The sequence below is a fragment of the Heloderma suspectum genome, chromosome 2 (genome assembly GCF_057233095.1).
Source record: "Heloderma suspectum isolate Gila_16-S chromosome 2, 16-S_ref, whole genome shotgun sequence".
Lineage (NCBI taxonomy): Eukaryota > Metazoa > Chordata > Lepidosauria > Squamata > Helodermatidae > Heloderma > Heloderma suspectum.
This window is the reverse complement of record NC_139459.1, coordinates 167237222-167256186: the sequence shown is the minus strand read 5'-3', so window position 1 is coordinate 167256186 and position 18965 is coordinate 167237222. Positions and strand designations below refer to the sequence as shown.

The window sequence follows — 18965 nt, the reverse complement described above, 5'->3', positions numbered from 1 at the left end:
AATATATATATATAAATGCACCCTGCGTGGAACTCTTGCATCTATATACCCTGCGTGGAACTCTTGCATATATATAAAAATGCGCCCTGCGTGGAACTCTTGCATCTATATACCCTGCGTGGAACTCTTGCATCTATATACCCTGCATGGAACTCTTGCATATATATAAAAATGTGCCCTGCGTGGAACTCTTGCATCATGCCTTCTGAATGGGAAGCAGCATTGGCCCGTCTTGCAGCACCCACAGTGGGCCTTGGCAAGCACTTGTGGGGAAATAGATGAAATGCTCTTGAAATATCTGGGAGGCGTGTCCCTTATTTCAGAATTGGTCAACAACTGGAAACTCCAAACCTGCCCCCCAAGGGCAAAAGATGTGTGGAAGAAGTGGCATCTGTAGCAAACCCTGCCCCCCTTGCAGAAACACACAGCCTCAGAGGCAGGCCATTTTGTGGCGTTGGTTGTTGAGATGCCAGCCACCAGCCCTCACACCCTCTCAAGGTGGCCCTCCAAGGAAACAAGTTGCTGACTGGGGCTCTAGGGTTACCAGATGCAACAGAGGACAGGGCGCCTGTACTTGTTTAAAGGAGGGAAGTTTGGCAGGTGCAGCTTTTCTACAGCATTGTGATGTGACAAGCTGCAACGCTGCCAAAATGCCCACCTCTCCACAGCTATGGAAAGCTACCAGAGCCCAGCGCTGTTCCTCCTCTGCACCTGGTCACTCCCTAATGGAAACGAAGCGAGGCGAAGCAGAAACGGAGCTCGCCTTCCGCCCCCCCCCCCCGCACCCCTGCCCTGCCCTGCCCTGCCCATGCCGTCGCGTGCAAAGAATTGGCAGATCAAAGCTGGCAGCTTCTGTGGCTGCCTTGCTTCTGCTTTCTCCCTTACTTGAAGGTTACCGAAGAGAGTCACAAGGGCCGAGGGTTGAGTCATTGTGGATAAATAGGGAAACCACGTCCGTCCGGGAAAGGGAACGAGAGAATGAGAGATAGTGTGTTTGTGTGAGCGAGCAGATAGTTCTGGCTCCCTCTCGCCGGAGCGTTGCAGAGCTCCCCTCCTCAGCCTCTCCAGCCAGCCAGCTCCTCCTTACAGGATGCTGGGCTTCTGCCACAGGCACCCCCGCTCCCGTCCCGCAGTCCTATAGGGCCTACTAAGAAGCAGGTCTCTGGTGCACCCACGTGGTTCTGTTGTATGGGGTCTCTGCGGGGCGCCATTTGGCAAAAGGCTGAAGCAGCCGCAGTTGGCCTGACTGCAACATCAGACAGAAACGTAAGTTATTGTAGGATCGGTGCTATCAGAGACAGCATGTTGGCTGACGCAGGCATGATACACCCCAATAAAATTTCCCTTAAGAGGACTGGCTCCGTGCAGGGATTTTGTTTACACCCAAGTTCTGACTGATTGCCATATTTGTACTTAGGAAGAAGGCATCATTGCCTGGGGTGTGCACACCCCTCCCACTGTCTTCTCTGGCTATGCACGTGGTGCATCAAAGAAACCTGCAAAACCTGTTTAGCCAGAGAAGGGCAACAAAATAAATGTTTGTACGCACCATGGGAAATGTTGCCTCTTCCATACTACCTTGCGTTCTCTTTAAAAAACTATTGACTTGCCAGCCCAAGATTGGCTAGTTAACCTTCCCCTGTAGCATCTAGTTTGGCTCATTTGTTCGAGTAATCTGGGGTTGCCGGCACCTTGCTGCAGCACACCTGCTCTCCCTGTGAAGGTTTGGGGAGCCTGTGACATTTCCAGCAGGCACCTAATGAGCCTCTGGAAGCCACTGCTTTTCCCTTGCAGTACTGGGAGCCAACCCCCATACATTTGGCTCCCACCCCCCACCCCTGTTGCACTGGCCTCTTCCACTCTGCAGAGCTGGAAACTCTCAGCCAAGTAGGGCTTGCAACCCTCTTCTCCCTGCCCAATCTGCTTCCCACTCTGATCAGACAGCCATCCACGAGCTCTTTTGGTTCTGCTCCTGAACAGCAGTTTCAAGAGAGCTCTTGGGTTCTGCTTCTGTCCCAAGTGGAAACTGTGGATCAGAAACTCTCTTCTCAGCATCTGGGAGACAGAAGGAGGAGAGGGCAGGTTCCTTCTGTGACAGCTTCCTGTTTCTGCCTAGGTAGCCATCTTAGGGGTCTAGATGCTGTCCCAAAAGCCTAGGGCTGGTCCAGTCTGAGAGGCATACCCCTTGCAACGGGGGGGGGGGGGATGGCTCAGTGATAAAGTGTATGCTTTGCATTCAGAAGGACAGAGGCATCTCCAGTTAAAAGGATCTTGGGTAGCAAGGCTGGGAAAGACCCTTCTCAGCCCAAGACCTTGGGCAGATACTGCCAGTCAAAGCAGACAACACTCAGTTGCATGGATTTTACAAACTCATTGTCAGGCCTCAATCCAAGTAAGGCACTTCATCTGTTTGTATGATATAATGGGCACTGGGTGCAACCCTTGGATGACATGCAGTAGCGCTTTTCACACTGCTGCTGCCCCTAAGCAACGGCTCGTGCGGTGGGACCAGCCCTGCCCAGGCCATGGCACCTCCGGGTCTGCCACCCTTGTATGGGGACAATGGAGCTGTCTGAGTAAAAATAACCCCAGAGCTGGGTTTGTGCTGCAAGTTAGACAAAAAACACGGCATGAATTTGCATGTCCTTCTAGGTCCTGGCACAGGTCCTGGTCCCACTTTGATAGCACCGACTAACCCAGTGTGGCATTGAAGTGGGAAGTCGTGCAGCCTTGCCCTTTATCAGCACGCCTACAAGAATAGTGCTGTTGCTTGGGCAGCGGAAAAGGGCATTGTGTATTTATATGTTTTTTTGTGGGCACACAGTTTTGATCACCGGCCAGTCGCAATTTCTGGCCAAGCTGTATGCCCCTAATGGTCTTTGGATCCAGTAAGTGCTCTGCTAAAGCTCTGTGTGGTTGGCTCAATCTGCGGACATGGACGAGGGTGGGTCAGAATGGCTTCTTCTAGCCCCACCTTCAAACTCTGCATATTCATTTGACGTGCGTACACTCGCTGTATCCTGCATTTTTGCAGGGTTCAAAGAGCATGGAGAGAACCTGTTGACAGAAACATGGTCAGCAGGGAAGCTGTTGCAGTGGTTCTAATAAACTCAGGGTCGACAGGTGCAGATCTGTCACACACACCGTTTCCCACACATTCATTAATATCTGCAGGTTTGGGTGGCTGCCTGGGCTTCAGAATTCCATCCGCTGCACAGGTACAAATCTTGCCGCTAGGTGGGGCCCCCACAGCTTGAGCGACTAGGAGCCTTCAGGGATGGGAGGGGCAGGAGATGATGATTTAACTTCTATTAACTGTTGTGTGCTGTTGCTATGACAAAGCAACAAGAGCAAGTGAGTGCTGTTGTCCTCGTGCCAAACCCCGCCCAGTGGCTAGGAGCTGCAGGTGACCCGCAAGGGAGGAAATTGCTTGTACAAATATTGATGTACAGCCAGCTTGGCACGCTGATCTCAGTTGCCGTGGTGTAAATCCAGGGCACTTCTGTCAGATTTTCACCAGGTCCCTGGGCCCAGGAAGAAGCGGTTGCTTGGGGTGGAGAGAGAAGTATTTTCAAGGACGCCCATGAAGCAGCAGCACATGGCGTCTGAAAGGTGTGCCCAAGACGACCGCTTACGATGGAGAAGATGGTGCTGCTGGGCAGGATGTGTGCGTGTGCGTGCGTGCAACACTTCGAGTTCTGCGTGGCCTGGGCAATGGGAGTTTATGGCACTAGGGAGGAAAGCCTTTGCACCTGGGCCTGGCTTAAAGTCAGGCCTGATTTCTTGCTTGCTTCTCCTGCCCTTCCACTACCTGCTCCTTGGGCTCAGCAGATTAGAGGCAAAGCCAGCCAATGGCACAGTGTCTACGGGCATGTTGGGAGACTGGCTGTAGCACATGCAGGAATGGCATATTCTTTCACACTTAAAGCTGGTCTTGTGACCCACTTGCAAAGAAAAAGAAAACGGGCATCACTGCTGTGCCTTTCCCCACAAGGCAGTTTTCCCCAACCAGGGCCCCTCCAGAGGTTTTAGACTACAACTCCCGTCATTCCCATGGGCAATGGTCAGGGATGATGGGAGTTGTCCTCCCATCTAGAAGGACCCAGGTTAGGAACGGCTCCTAAGGTCTGAGAAACTCTAACCTGGCTTTTGTTGGTAGAAATCTGAAGTGTGTGGAGAGCCCGTGTAGTGTTAGTGAACAGAGCACTGGCGGTGGACCAGGGAGACCTGGGTTCAAATCCTGTCTGTGCCATAAAACTCACTGGGTGGCCACAGGCCAGTCACCCTCTCTCAGGCTAAATCGACCTCACACAGCTGTTATGAGGATAGGTCCTCTGAGAAAGGGATACAAATGTACTAAATACATAATACATTATCAGTTCAATCAGGAACAATATACTCTGCATACTGACAATATAATCAAGGCATTCTGGACCCCGCTGGTCCTCTGTCAACCTTGCCATTAGCAGGTGCCTTCTCAGCTGGGCATCTATATTCCAATGGGAAATTTGGTATCCATTTTTTGGAGCAGCTTCTTTTAGCTGTCCAAAAGATTCCCACAGCTCCCAGCCCAGAAAATCCACTGTCTTAGATAAAGGACTAACCAAGAAGGGGAACAAATATCTCAGGACTGCCTCATACTGACACATGGATTTTCCGTTTCTAAAATAACATTGTAATATACACACACATATGCTTCCAGGCAAACTATGGGAGAGAGAGAGGTGAGAATCAAAGGAGAATCACTGGCCCTTTCATGAGGCAAGGTGAGATGCCATTGAGGTTGGCAGTTTCAGTGGGCAGCAGACCAACATGGATTATTCCATGGACCCTAACTCTGTAATCAGGTCCTTTAATGATCTTATCTCTAGAACTCAAGAGTCACTCAATGAAGGCAATTAGCTGTAGATTCAGGACAGAAAAAAGGAAATGGTTTTTCAGATGGGGCATAATTGTCCTGTGGAATTCACTGCTACAAGATGTGGCTGTGAGATGGAAACAGATAGCTGGACTGACCTTGGTCTAGTCTGACAGGATAATCTTTTTGAGTTAGATAGTCTGAATTAACTAACCCATGAAGAACTATCACTTCTTGACTCTGACTTTGCCATTATTAGCATCAACTAAAATCCTTACTACACACACACACACACACACACACACATGCTTGCTCTTCCACTAATTTGTGACCTTCATGTGTAACAAAGGGAAATACATTTTTACTCCAAGCTAGTTAAAGAGCGGCATGATCTAATTGCACACGGTAGTTTATATTACAGAACATGAGCAATGCACCTAAATTTGTGTTGTCTCCATTTTAATTGCATACAATAAGCACACATGTATGTTGTCTGGACTTTATATTTCTTTGTTTTGCGTGCCTTCTAGAATGCTAGGGCCAGATCTACATCTCGTGTCATATCAAGTTGATCCCATCATGGTGAAGCTACATCCCTCTTGCGCTTTTATACCTTGTAGCACACACAATGACATCCGTTGCGGTATTTTGGATAGTTCGGAAGCAGGAAATGACACTAGAAAAGCGGTATATGGAACGTAATGTGCCCCAACAGTTATCAGTGCACTTCAATGCCAATAAAAAGCACTAGTGTAGATTTAGTCCAGGTCTTCCAGCTGTGACCTGCTACAATTTATTATTTTTATTTATTATTGCATTTATACCCTGCCTTTTTTCCTCTTGCAAGGAACCCAAGGCGGCTTACATTATCCTCCTCCTCCATTTTATCCTCACAACAACAACCCTGTGGGATGGGTTGGGCTGAGAGTCTGTGACTGGCCCAAAGTCACCCAGTGAGCTTCCATGGCCAAGTGGGGACTAGAACCCGGATCTCCTGGCTCCCAGTCCATCACTCTCGCCGCTACACCACATTCTGGGGCATCCTTGGCTTGCACATATGATAACTGCAGGCAATGCAGAACTCTTGAGCAGTCAGTATAAAATTATGGTTGCAATCTGGAGCCAGTTAAATAAATGCGCCCACATCCTGTTGAAAACAAAAGTTCTGCTAAGTTCTTCAGAGTGTACTTGTCCCAAGGGTTTCATCACTGATTTCTTAGGATGCGCAGCGCAATCCTATATATATTTATTCAGAAGTAAATCCTACTGTGTCCAATGGGGCCTACTCCCAGATAACTGCATTTGGATTGCAGCCTTAAACTCATCAGCATTCTCTTTCTCTGAACCGTATTTACTGATTAAGTCAGCAATATACTGTCTTGGCCCAAATGTGTGGCATAGACACCCACACACATTGGTAAGATACACAAAATTCAAAGCAATGTGCAGCTAATTTCCTTCCTAAAAGAGTAAATCCAGTCGCTTCTGACTTCGGCATTCAAAAACTCCTGCTTTTCTAGCAAGATCATTCTGGCTCTAGTCTCTGCCTCCAGAGACAAAAACCTGTTTGTGGGGAGGAAGGCTTGGATTTAGTATAGAAGTAGAATAGGGGGTTGGGAATTAAATTCTTGCCATTATATAAATTCTGTTGTCATGTTGCCTTAGACAAATCTTCAGCACTGCACTTACTTCCAGTCCATCCTTCAGCTCTTGGGACCAATTCACACAGTCACATGGCAACTCAGTCATCTGAAGTGTTTGTCACATAACAGACTGCAATTTGGTGTGCCAGCTCAAACTTTTTAAAGTTGGTTAAGCAGCCGTAAAATAAATACACACACCGTACCCATGACGCTTCAAATGACGCCTTTGACGGCTTGGCTAGCACTGAAGAGAACTGTGCAATGTTAATAAAGCGCAAAACTACATTGCAAATGTATTTTGTTTTTGTGCTGGCTTAGCCATCCTGGCTTCCTTAAAACTGTAATCTAATGAGGGGGGTCAGAATGATCAGTTTGAGGTGCCCCCCCCCAGGACTACATCTCCCAGGGTACCTGGGGAGAGGGAATGACTGCTAAGCCAAGTCTGTTGCACAGACATGCGTAGGTAGAGTTCTTAGGTTGCTAGTTCAATTCAGGCATACACAGCAATATTTGAGAGCCAGACTGACTGGTGCAGTGTTTGGAGTGCTGGGTTTGATGAAGTTTCTAGTCCCTGCTCAGCTATGGCACTCCCTGGGTGAGGAAGTCAACCTCTCTCCTAAACTACTTCACTAAAGGTGCTTCCAGATGGAGGGCTCCTAGCACTGCCCATGAAAAGGCACTGTGCAGTTGTTTCGTGTGTTCTCCCTTAATTCATTTTGTGTGGAAAGAAAAAAGGCATAAGAAGCTGAGGGGGTGGGAGGCTTGCAAATGGAAGACAACAACATCTGGACCACCCTGTAAAATTCTGTGAATGGGGCAGGTCAATGGTGCAATAAAAGCCTTGTCTGGAAGCACCCAGAGTTGTTTGTTGTGAGGTTAAAACGCCACTCTGTGCTCCTTGGAAAGAGAGCAGAATCAGAATTAACTACATTCAGAGCGCTTTGCCAAAAATAGGATTCAGTCCAGGATGGGAAGAAGAGGCCAGCCGATATACACTGTGGCTCTGACAGTACTGAACCAGACAACAGAACCGGCACATTCAGTTGGTAGGGCTGGGCCCCTGCCAAGGCCTAGATCCATTGAGGAGCCCACTAGGAACCAAAGCTCTCTTTGCTCTCTCTTCCCATGAGGCCGAGCCTGCTTATGTATTTATGTATTTATTATAGTTACATCCTGCTCTCTTTCTTTAATTATTAGAGAAAGCTTAAATGGCTAACATGGAGTTCCCAGTGGTTTCCTCCTTAGTACTGCTTGGTGTCAATAACACTACATAGAAGCTGATCGTTCCAGACCATTCACTGGGCCAAATGGCTGGTCCCCATGTCAAAAGAGAGCATGAAACTCTGAGGTACTCTCTCAGTTTACATGTCTCACAAACTACACCTCTACCCTACCCCCAAGACAGTTAAGGGGGCCTTCTTGTTTGAGAGCCCAGAAAAACAAACAGAATCCAGCCACACTCAGGACTTTGGGATCTAAGCTCTGAGGTTTCCTCCCATTTTCCCCCAATCCCTTCACCAGGAGTAGAACCTCGCCAATCTGGTTGCCAGCTCCTCTTCAAATATTATCTGAATTCCCAAACTCTAGATCCCTGTCAGTCATAATCACTCCTTTATTCCACAGATATGGCTTAATTCCAGAGAAACTGGCTTGATATTTGTCCTGTGAACATCGCTAAGTCCCATCCTTCCCAGTGACATCAATGTATCCATAGTAACTACAGATGACTGTTCTTCAAAGTGGAAGGGCGGAAGGAGACCAAACAATATGTGGCTTAACAATGAATAAACTTGGCGGCACAAACACACCATGTGTTGGTGTCCCGAAGGAAACTGGCAAGGTTTTGTTGTTTGCTAGAGAAAGACCTTCTGAGGAGAGACTGAAATAGGTGAGTCCCAGTGGATGAAGGAAAATAAAACCCACTTATGTGGCCACCTAAGTAACTCCAGCTCATCATGGGGTGTCTTTAACACAGTCCAAAATCTAACAGGTAATGTTCTGATGTGATTAAATCCTATCAGGTATCTCAGTTCATGATGGCAGCCATTAGCAGAGGTAACCATAGAGGTGGAAAAGAGAGATGGGCTAGCAACAACAGCGGTCCCAACAACAGTGGAAGTTGGTGCGTATGAGCTCACACATACACACACACACACACAGCCTTGTTCAGGGTTTATGAAACTGTTTAGTAGATATGGTAGCATTCCAGTACTGGGTGGGTAAACAGACATCCACAGCTTTGAGACAGCCACAGCAAAGAAATTGCTGAGAAGTAGCAGCGTTAGTCTTTTGCATCCAAAGAACAAAAAGGCCCATGGCACCACAAAGACTAACAAATGTATTGTAGTGTAAGCTTTTGTGGCTGAGTCTACTTTGTCAGCTGGATATGGAAGAGAAAGGAGAACAATTACTAAAAGTACTACAGATGTAGGGAAGAGGGGAGATAAGGGGCTCCTTCACACTGAGCTTTTATCCTTCAGTTGAGATTGCTCCTTCACAGAAGTTTGCGGGCTCTTTACATGATGCCGTGACCATCCAAGGTGTCTCCTGCACTAAATGCCCTTTGTTCTGTTTTCAAATAGATAGCAGATACTGAGCTATCAAATTACCCCATTGTGTTCCGCTTCAGTTTCCTCCATGAAAAGAGTAAAAGCGACAAGAGGGGCGAGATCAATGGAAGATAATGGAAGACTCAGATATGGGGAGGAGGGGGAAGGAGGTGCGGGAAAAGGAAGCACGTGAAAAAGGGAGTCATCGTGTTTCTGCATTTAAAACAGAAACAGAAAGCCCCGTTTTAAATGCAGGATTTTAGGCTGGTGTAGAGATGCCCAAGATCCTTATTCCAGATAGAATATAAATGCAAGGAAGGACCAAAGTGTTGGAAAGGATCATTCTAGAAGCATTTCCCTTGCTAACCTAGACCTAAACCATCCTAATTGGATGCCTGTGCAACTTTACCTTGAAAACCTTCAATAAAGGAGTGGCCATGTTCATTCACTGGGCAGTAGCTGACAAGAGTTCTTTCCAAGTGAGGCTCCAAATCTCCAGGTAGGAGGAGCAGGTAGAGGGAAAGGCAAATGGCCTTACCATAGGACAAAGTGAAGCAGCTGCTTCAGGTGGCAGATTTGGAGTGTCCTTACTGGCAGTGGCATGGGGAACAGACAGATCTATCCTACGGGTCACAATCTACAATGATGTTTTCCTGCCCAAGCCCCATTGTGTTGGATGAGAGTTACCCAAAACCAAAGAAATGCTAATGCGCAACTCCCACTTACTTCAATGAGGTTTATTCAGATGAACTTTCCAGCGGATTGTGCCTGAAAATCCAAATGTCCCTTGCATTTTCCACTTCAGGCACCAAAACATTTTGGACCAGTCCAAGGGCAACAAAAGATTAAAGGCAAACTAAGTAGCTTCAGACAGGTTTTGGTATAACCAGTGGGGCTTGATTCTAAGCAATGAGTTTAAGGTTGGGCACCAAGAATTAAAATAAGTAAGATACAGGTCTTTTGGCAAACCACAAAGGAAGAATACTGAACATTTCCCCCAACTGTAAATTTTCAGGATAGTGATCTTAAACCTGTGTCTTCAAATTCATGCCAATGTTACTCTGAAATAGTTAAATCTGTATCATTAGTCCTATTCCTGTGTCAATTGCACAAACAGGGTAAGCGTGTTGAAAGGGGCAGCAGGACCACACGTTTAGCCCTGCCCCCAAAGTTGTGTTGTTCCTTCTGCCGTCACAGCCACTGTTGGCATGTTCATCTGAAGCAGGAAGCCTCCTGTAGTTGTGCCTGATCTAGAACCCTGAAGTTTTGGTGGCAGGGCTAAAGACATGGGCTCCACTGCCCCTTTTGACATGCTCAGCCTATTCATGTGAGTAATGTGTGAACTGGGCTAAATTCCTGATGATTTTCATCATGATGAGCTACCCCCGAGATATGGATTTGGATGTCTGGGGACCAAATCTGAGGGCCAGTACACGTGACTATTTTTAATATGCATTAATGCCTTGGCCAATGTAAGAGAGAGAAGTTCCTTTTCCTGCTCTTTAAAGCTATTCACCCCACCACTGAGCATTCTGTAGGACAAAATGAGTGTGTAGAGAGACTAGGAAAAAGGACTAAGCACAACTTACCATATTTCATTACCATTTTCAGCAGTCAATAATGCAACTCCCTTTTAAATTATTTTTTCAGCAAATATATTCATTTTATTAATTAAATTACCCTCATTTCCTCTCACTCAGCTGCCCTCACTTGCCTTCTGTGACATTAATTTATAGCCAAATCTGATTTATGCAGCTTCATGACATCACCCTATTCAATGATTTCCAATTAGATGGGATTGTCCATGTGACTAATCTGGGAAAGAGGAAGAAGAAATAGCCGGGGGAAATAATGATGCCAGACAATACTAAAAAGGGTAATGTTCACAGAAATATTTTAAACAGAAAATGTCACCCCACTGAAATCACCAGTTGCAACCCAGAAACCAAAATGGAGAATTTTTAGTACAGCCCTGCTAAAAGTAAAAAGCCCCAATTACAGAACTGAAAAAAATTTAGCAACGAGTGAACTCTGCTTAGCTTGTTTCAGAATCGGCTCAATATTTATGACTTTTCTTGGTGAGCATTTGGAAAAACCTTGTCTGTTTTCCAAGAATTCTCTCCTAACTTAATGTTGGTGCATGCACGCTGATGTTATCATGAACATTATCTTATTGCCCCCTGAGAATTGTAGTTTGGTTTCACCTGCACTGCACCCAGCCCACAGCAGCAGCCAAGACAGCCATTTGAAAATTCAGCTTCACACCCTCCAAACAAACACACCCAGCAACAAGAGGGTTTTTTTTTTTTTTTAAGATATGGATATCAGTGTGGGGGCAGGGTGTGTGTGTGTGTGTGTGGGAGGGGGGATGACCATATAAAAATAATCAACTGAACTGACCCAACTGGAGAAGTCAGTCACCAAACAAAAGCTGTTTGATCAGGTAGTCCTGATCACAGCAATCAATACAAGTTTCATCAAGATTAAGCAGCTAAAGAACCTTTGCATATGTGGCTGCAAAGCAGCTAATTTTGGGCACTTAGTTAATAGTGTTCCATTCATAATCCAACTAAACACTGAGCGCACTTAATTCAACCTTCTGAGTCTGCGGGATGAATATTTAAAGACAGCTTGACAGCTCTGGCAACACATTCTTTTGTTACCCAACTCTTTTCATTGTTTGGAAACATTTCTTGATGGCCTCTTTACTTTCCTGCAACATGGCAATGTTTAAGTTTTGTGTCTTTTTTTCTCTCTTTTAACTCTCATCCTGTTCTCCCCGAATCTTCTACAAGGGCCTATTTTTATTTTACTTCAGCAATGTGGTTGCTGTTTCCGTGTGAGCACATGCCACACCAAGCTATGTTGAATGAAGGAAGTCATGAGGGTGAGGGGTGGATTTTTTGCACCGGTGCCCTTGCCCCAAGGGAGAGAAAATTCTGTCATGGGAAGTAATAATTTCTCTTAGGGTGGAGAACCTTCTTTCTGTCAAGAACCACATTCCATTGGACGTAATCTGTTGGGAGCCGCATGCCAGCAATAGGCAAGGCTAAAGCGACTCCACCCATTTTCTCTCTCTCTCTCTCTCTCTCTCTGCCACCCACTTTTCTCTCTCTCTTCTTGACACCCCCTTCTCTCCCCACCCCGCCTCCTCCTCTCTGTCCAACGCCATTAAAGTTGACAGAGTATGAGATGGAAAGCGCTGATCCGATAAGGAATTCTCCTGTGTAGGCCTCATGAACATGAACAGGAGCAGCACAGGATCATATTTATTTCACAAGTCCTAGGGCTGAGTCCTAATATTGAAAGAAACTTGGGACTGAGCTTTGCTGAGCCCTTACCTGAGGGCCCCCAAGGAGTTTGGAAGAGGCATGCCCATTCTATTCTCCTACTTCTGTGTTTCTATCATGCTACTTCCTACCTCCTATTTATGTCCCACAACAGCTTCTTTCTCCTTCAAAACCCAGTTCTTGTACAAAACTTTGCCTGACCCATGGTAGCGTCAGCTATTCTGCATTGTTTGATTATCCCTTCCTTTCTTCTTTGATCCTCGGCATGCTTTGTTTCACCCATATTGCATGTCAACAGTATGCCTCTAGGTAAATGTGTTAGCAGTTACTGTAATTTCAAAGCAGGTGCATTCACACAAAAACGGTACACCAGAATTTCTGAGAATTCTGGTTTATTCCTAATGAGAAAGCTTGTTGGTGCACACTGCCCAATAGTGTGTCCTATTGGCTTCTCCTGCAAGTGGAAGCAGCTACAGTAACCAGGAAGGTACCAGCCATAGAAAACTTAGCGTTCACATCTGAACCAGGACCCTGGCTTGTCACCCCTCTAACAAGCCAGGACCAGGAAGCCAACTACAAACCCTGGCTTCAAACTCTGGCTTGTTAAAGGAGAGACAAGCCAGGGTCCAGGTTTGGATGTAATGCTAAGCTTTCTATGGCTGGTAAGTTCCTAGTTGTTGCAGCTGTTCCCTGCTTGCGGGAGGAGCCAAGTGGGAATGATTGGCCAGCATGCATCGGCATGCTTGCTTCCTCATTACCAATAAGCCAAAATTCTTCGTAGTTCTGGCTTGCCGTTTTCCGTGAACATGGTACAAAGTCTTGCAAGGACAAGTTATGAATGGAGTCAGCTTTGGTCCATCCGTGCTTTCAATGGGGTGTATCTTTATACTTGTCACAATGTGCAGTGCTGCCCTCAGATGCTCCCAAGCTAGAGTTGCCAGGTTGCAACCTGGAGTGCAAGTGTTTACTTTTAGACTACACCAATCAAGCAGGAGATGAGGTGGCAGCGGCTGCTCCCTCCTGTTCTCTTCTGTCTGCTCTCTCTCACTGGCAGTAGAATCAGGGAGGACAGGGACATGCTCCTTCCCATCTGGCTGTGCCAGCTCTGGAATCTGGAGGAGCTCACTTAACTTGGGATTAGTGGGGGCACAGATGGGGAAGTCTTCTGCCACACTGACTGACTTTCTTTGATGCTCTGAGCAAAGCCAGAGTGGTGGTGCTGGCTGGGTGACGGACCCTTTGGCTGCTCCTGACAAATGCTTGATCTCACCACCCACTGGCGTCTGCCTTGTCTGGCGTTGCTGTCTTACCACACTACAGGTTTGGTTTCTACTGGCCATGGAGTTTCAGAAGGGATCTTTCGGCAATGTCGCTGGATAAAGGAGCAAGGGAAAGAAAAGGGCCCAGGGAAGGAGAGAGTCTAAAATTGCAGACATGAGTGGCCCATGCACAGGACTGAGCAACTTCCACAGAGGGAGCTTGGGAAGGAACTGGCCAGTTCCTCTCCTCATTATGGGAATGGCAGGCTGGGGGCTTACTGCAGCAGCACCACCCCCGCACTCCCCAAGGCAGCACACACCCATTTCAGACTGGGCAGGATTCAAAGCAGTCTCTGCTTTGGGGACTTCTAAATCTTGCACGCTCTGCTCAGTGGTAATGGATCCAGCTGGCTCTCAGCTTCCCACGCCTGCCCTGGGCTGTCTAGCACACAATAGGGGTTTTGTATTATAGCTGTATATGGGGAAAAGGGGTTATGGCATTACACTAAAAAGGGACTGAGATCAAGGGCAAGACAGAGCAGTGAATTAGGAGTGGGGAGCTGTAACTGGAAGGGAATGGCAGTTTTCTGCAGAACTGGAAACAAAGTTAAGGGTATGAAGGAAGTGTGTTGCTGAGATGTATTGTGACTTGTCCAGGGCTGGGCCAAGACATTTTGATGCCTGTGGGAGAAAATCAAAATGATAACCCCTCCCCCCACTAATTCATACAGGGCACAATCCATCAGGAAGGTCTCATGTGTATGCACTCACCACTGAAATGAACAGGAGCTGCACAAGATTAATATGGGATTGTGACCCATATTAGTAGGGATTATTTATGTGTGCGTGCTCTGTGTGTGCGCGCACGCGCGTGTGCGATTCCACATAAATTTTGTCCACAACAGGCACCAAAATGTCTAAGGCCTGCCTGAACTTAACCCACAGTAGAAAATTGTGACCGACAGAGGTTCCCTCTAGGTAAGTGTCTGGTGCTGGATGATTTAATTATTGTTTCTCACTTGCTGAAGTGAGTACATGTTTGGGTTATTGAGCACATCTACAACATGTATTAAAAAGAGTATTTCTGTAATCGTTACCACTGTAATGCTTGAGATATGTATACCAGCCATTAGGCCTTTTTTCTATAGCTCAATGAGAATTTATCACTAAGGCAGTTGGACTTGCTAAAAGGATTGTCTGAACATATTGGAAATTAAGATTTTGTTTTGAAATGAGAGAGAGGTACAGTGCTTTAACACCGTAATACTATAATATTAATATAAAGAAAACAATTTCTGGGCACTGCCAAAATGACAATGACCTGGAAGATTTTAAAACCATTTTTTTTTACAAATTAGCATTATTGCATTTGTATATTATATATTATATTGTATTATATTGTATAGCACTATAATACCAAAATACAAAAAAAATTAACATTCTAGCATTATGGTGTTATAGCACGACCTTCCTTTTCTCCAATAAAAGTGAGGTATAGCACTATAATATCATAATTCTATTATGTTAATTTTTGTATTATGGTATTATATTTCCATAACACAATGATGACAATAATGCAATAATTCTAATTATAAAAATGTTTTTTTTAAAGTCTCTGGTCAACTCCATTTTGCCAGTGACCAGAAAAGGTTTTTTTTAATTAACATTACAACATTATGGTGTTATAGCATTATACTTCACTTTCATTAAAAAAAAATTCTAGCCAGAAAACATGTTAGTGATAATTGAAAGATAAATTAAAACAAAAACAAAAATGGGGTCATAAAATGGCACCCAACAGAAATGTTATAATGAATGTGTGCTGAGTTGTGATAGGTTTGCTTTTCCGAGACATCGCTCTCCATATCAAAACTCCGAGATTTAAAAAAGATGAAAGAACAGCCCTAAAGGCACGTACACAGGTGGAAATTGCGTTCCTTCATTTTTATGAGAAAACGTTGGATTTTCTGCGCTCTAGATGGAAAAGATAGAAGAAACACAAGGAAAAAACAGGATGACAGTGATTGGATAATAGTGTCATAGAGGATTCTTTCAGACAAAGGGGTCCTAGTGCTAACAGCATTGTGCAGCTATTCTGCCTTTTCTTCTTAAATGGATTTTCTGCAGCAAGAAGAAAAAAAAACAGAAGTGGTGGGAAAACACGAGAGGGTTAAGAGTGGAAGACAATGAAGTCTGGACTCCCTGTAAAATTCTGTAAATGAGGCAGGGCGAGGCTGTGATAAATAAAAACCCCTCATCTAGAAGTATGCCTAGATGCCATGTAAAAAGTGAGTGAACAAAGCATGGTATTTCCACACTTTTCAACCCCTAGTGTGGAAGCACCCTTCATGAACTGCTTGCAATGATGCACATGCATGTTTATGTATAGTTTTCTTACAGATGCAGATACAGAAATACATACACCTGTGAGAGGTATGCAGCCTAATATCTGAACAGCTGTTTCAGATCAATATGTGAGCTCCAGCTTTCCATACCTCCGCAGCTCCTGTCGGTGTGTACCTTTCCATTCTGTTCACTTTCCCAGTTTTCCTTCCCCTCTCAAACTTCTTCTCTTTGGTCTTCTTCTGGTCCCTTCAGTACTCCGGATCTATCCCTCTTCTGTTTCCTAGGTCAGCTTATTACACATAGACTGTTCTTTTGTCCCACTGCCTTCTCAGATACACCCTCCCCGCATTGTGATGCCCTTTTGCCTTCCCCACTCCTCTCTACAATAAGAGCAGCTCATACAATGGCAGTCAGGGACCGTTCTGCCCACCTCAGCTCCCTGTGACATAAGAGCATTTCAGCCAATCACTGCCAGAGGCATCATTACCATTACCATCACCACAAGATCCCTTAGCGTTATACGTTATAGGTAGGGGTATTTCTTTTCTATGCTGTATGTATATATTAATAGTTGAGAAAGATTATTTAATTTTAAAATGTGTTGGAATTGCAGGCCAGCATAACTTTTGCAAACCAGGCTGCCATGTTTTAAAAACATTACTGAACTATGTACTCCGCAAACAGACTGCATACATAAGGACAAACCAGTGAAAACCATGTTCCAAAATTCACATTTGGGAACAATTGGACTTTGGGCTGCTTTGTCCAGGTCGTTGGCTTTCTCAGTCTATTCTGTCAGGGTGGCCATGTGTTCTACTTTACAGAAGACAGGCCTATATTTGAAGAAGTCCAGTTTAAAGAGGAAGAACCCTAAGAAGGGAGAGCGGCAGGGGCCTTGAAGTTGTCCATCCACAGTTAGCACCTGGAGAGCAGAATGAGTAGGTTACCTGGTTATAGTCTTTTCCACTATGGTGAGACAGTGTTTCTATTTAAATTGTAGTAATTATTTCTAAATGCATTTCCATGTATAAATTAGTGAATGCAAATTTTATGCAAATCAGCGTCCTCTTTTGTCCTCTATTTGGTGATATGTAACCGGCCACCCAGCTCTGCTGCTGCTCTCTCAGTCTCAATCTCAATCGCAGTGAAGGTGTTCTTTGTTTAAGTGTTTAACATTGCTCCTCCTGCTCAATGGCTTCCATCACTTTTAGGAAGAGTAAACACATCCTAGAAGAGTAAACACATCCAAGTGATAAGCCTTTTAGGGTGCAATCCTATGGCCACTAGTCAGCAGCTAGACGGCCACAGGTTAGGTCAGTTCCTGGGAACCGAGGTCAGTTCCCTGAGATCTGACCTCCACCCCCTCCCACGCTGCCTCGTAGGCAGTGTGGACCGGCCCCGCGCTCCGCACTTGTAAGAGCAGTGCAGAGCAGTGAAAACAGGGTGTTCCTGGGGGTGGGGCAGGCAGAAGTGCCTTTCCAACACTTCCTATGCATCGTCCAGCATTCCCCCCCCCGCTCCGACTTTCCGTGGCTAGACAGCCGAAATCGGCTGTCTAGCCACGAATGCAAGGCGGCTGAAGCGCGGTGGAGAAGATCCCCTCCTCACTGCTCCTGCCCTGCATTGGATAGGCAGTCACCTCCGAGTTCAGAGGCGGCCACCTATCCCAATAGGATTGTGCCCTTAAAGGGCTTACACTCAATCCTGTGAAAACGTTTATGGCGTAAACCAATCCAGAAGATCAACTCCATGCACACACAAGAATCACTGTCACTAAAGTCCCACAGTTAAGACGAGATTTCTAACTGCAACTCTGTTTGTGCAACAAAGCTCTTTTCCACACTGGTTGGTTTTAAGCACAAAAGACTCAGATGTTGGATGTACATTTGGGAAATGCCACCATTCAGAACAGATGTGTGTTAAATTCATGTTAATCCAAGTAACTGGGATTAGAGCTCGGGGTCTCCTGTTTTATTTTCCATTGCCCCTGGTGGCAAGCCAGTTGGAGTTGCAAACAGAAGGCCAAAACAGTTGCATTTGTCTCCATCTAGGCAACCCTTGGGTTGGCCTGGCTATAAATGCTTTCAGGTCTATCCTGGATCTTGGCCTGGGCAACAGCCAGATTCTCACCTTGTCGGTAGAACACATGCTTTCCAAGTACCTGCATTTCTTGCCTTCCTGCTCCTTCCACAGTTTCTCTTGTCCAAAATACACTTTGGGCAGTAGCCTCATCTCTTAAGGCCAAACTAGACAATATGTTTATTGCATTATTTCATTTAACATGTCTGGTTTTTAAAAAAAAAAGCAATGAGGGGGTCAAGACTGGGACCATGGCATGCAGGAAGAGTTTCTTAATCATTTCCCCGGCTACTGTGGTCCCAATGAAAATTGCCCCCCAAAACTGCCATTTCAGGATGGAAGTGATAGCTTCCCTCCTAGGGAATAGCAACTTCAGGGGGAAGCAATTTTCACTGGTGTGGGAGGAGAGGCTTAACACCTCTCCATGCATGCCATGGTCCAATCCTGATCAGCCCATTCCCCACAGTGATTAAAAAACAACAACAGACAAGTCAAGTGCAATCACACCTTTAATGGATTTCCTAGTTTGCCTCAACAGGTCTAATGCTAAACAGGCAATTCTACCCAAAGCCTGCCCACCTCTCAGTCCTGCCAAGGGCTCCTGCGAGATCTGCCACAACTTTTCCCTCTGAGTCCACTCCTCTGTGACCAGCATCCTATTCTCCTTGCTGCTCACATCCAAGCGTAGACCAGGCCCAATCCAGAGCGCTGCACATAGTCTACAACATACCATCTGTGCAATCGATGAGATCTGTCACATTAATTTCATCATATGGATTGCTGAGTGATAGAATTATAATCGTGCAGATCATTCCTAGATAATTTAAAGGCATTTCTTTGTTGCTTTTCAATACAAATATAAAGTGGCATACAGAAAAAAATATCAAAGTGATGTACAAAATTCTGCAACAAAGCAAGGGAGTGCAAACTAAAGATTTGAT

The 18965-nt window shown here is 45.6% G+C and overlaps 1 long non-coding RNA gene across 1 annotated transcript; it reads left to right on the top strand.

Annotated features, from left to right (window-relative positions):
• The first annotated feature begins 971 nt into the window (after window positions 1–971).
• On the top strand, window positions 972–9157 carry LOC146353152 (uncharacterized). The gene is made up of 3 exons (XR_014787996.1): window positions 972–1266; window positions 8125–8389; window positions 8523–9157. It is a non-coding gene; the product is annotated as an uncharacterized LOC146353152 (long non-coding RNA).
• Window positions 9158–18965: the final 9808 nt, after the last annotated feature.